The 1,704-nt window shown below is 32.2% G+C and overlaps 1 pseudogene; it reads left to right on the top strand.

Moving 5' to 3' along the window:
- Positions 1-877: 877 nt before the first annotated feature.
- On the top strand, positions 878-990 carry LOC122103107 (annotated as a pseudogene).
- The last annotated feature ends 714 nt before the right edge of the window (positions 991-1,704 follow it).

Below are 1,704 nucleotides of genomic sequence, written 5' to 3' on the forward strand. Positions count from 1 at the left end.
TGGCCATCGCAGTAACCTTCTCAAAGTACCTCCTAATGACAACTTACAAAAAGTTGTATTATATTACAACAAGGAAAACAATGCTACAAATAAAGGAAACCAATAATTAAATATTAATGATTAACACAATAAAAAACGAAACAATTACCAGTGTTTTCAGTATTTGAAGTGTACTACAAATTAGATTTATTATTGTCATATTTCTTTACATTTAACACTGGCTAAGATTATTATGTTCCACAAGAATTTTATAGGCTATAAGTAGTGTTTAAATCACCCACTAAGATTACCATTTATAGTTCACCTCATAATTTGTATATGGCTTATATCATTTGTTCCTCACTAACATAAAAAGTAAGGAAGGCCTACAGTTTTAACAGAAACTGTGTAGCTAACATAGTCAACTCTATTCTGCCCCTTTACAGAAAGACTTTGCAACTTCTCATCAGTAAAGTTTCTATAAACTCTGAAATGGACATACTTAGTAGTATTTATCTGCTACCATAAATCTTAAATACTTTATAGAAAAGTATTATGACCTGCCAAACAGTCCCAGTTTTGGCATATATAAGCAAATTCCAAAAATTAAATATATTTAAAACATTAAAACTTTTAACAAACATTAACACTTGCTGCAGTGTTCATTATGACATGTCCCTTGTATAGAATAATTGAATTCCTCCTCCTACACATCTCTTGAACAACAAGTATCTGGAATTATTTTGTTTTTGACATGTCAATCTTGACTTTATTCTTAATTGTGTACTTATGTAAGAAGTACATGTTTCTAAAATTTCACAATTCTTTTAAACTTAGTTTTTGTTGAATTGTCTAGTTTAAGAAAATCAATTACAATTTATATATAAAAAAATGTTCTGTGCTCAATCCAGCATCACATACACTAACATTGGAAAGATACAGAGAAGATTAACATGGCCCCTGCGCAAGGAAGACAGGCAAATTCCTGAAGCATTCCATCGCCCAATTTGTCAGGAAATGGAAAGACTTGGAAAAAAATTATTAAGTGAAGTAAGCCAAGTCCAAAGAAACATAGGTCACATGGTTTCTCTAATTTTCAATAACTAATATATGTCTGAGATAAGCAGAAAAGGTCAAAAGTTATGTGTACATGACCAGATAAGGTTATGTTAACAGAAATGAACCCCAAGTTAGGGACACAAGTGGGTTTTTTTCTTGCTATTGTTTCTCACGTACTTATAACGTACAGTATGTGTTTTTTTGTTTCTTTATATGTTCCTCCCCCATGCTACAACACCTGTTTCACTGTATTTGAAGTTGTTGCGCCTACATCTTTTATATACTCTCCTCCTCTAATTTGCTTTGGAGAAGGAAAAAAAAACCAAAATGCTTAAATAAGGATACAGGTTGACACATTGTAACAATGAGATGCACAAGAAACTATTTTGTAAAGTGAACTTTACAATTGAGGGGGGAAAGGGAGGAGGTTAATGGACTTGTGGAGGTGGGAGGGAAGGGATGGTAGGGGAACAATAAAGGAGGAGGTAACAATGCTTTTTAGGAAATTTACTCATTACCTTGCTCATGTAAATGTTACCTCTCTGTACAGTATTTTTACAATATGAACGTATAAAAATGTTCTGAGATGGAAGAGTTTATTTCCTTTATTTTACTCATATAATATCGTTAGCAAAGAAATTCATGCAAAACGCCGATATGAAGGTA

The sequence above is a fragment of the Dipodomys spectabilis genome, unplaced genomic scaffold, assembly GCF_019054845.1.
Source record: "Dipodomys spectabilis isolate Male_0828 unplaced genomic scaffold, ASM1905484v1 ptg001749l, whole genome shotgun sequence".
NCBI classification, from domain to species: Eukaryota; Metazoa; Chordata; class Mammalia; order Rodentia; family Heteromyidae; genus Dipodomys; species Dipodomys spectabilis.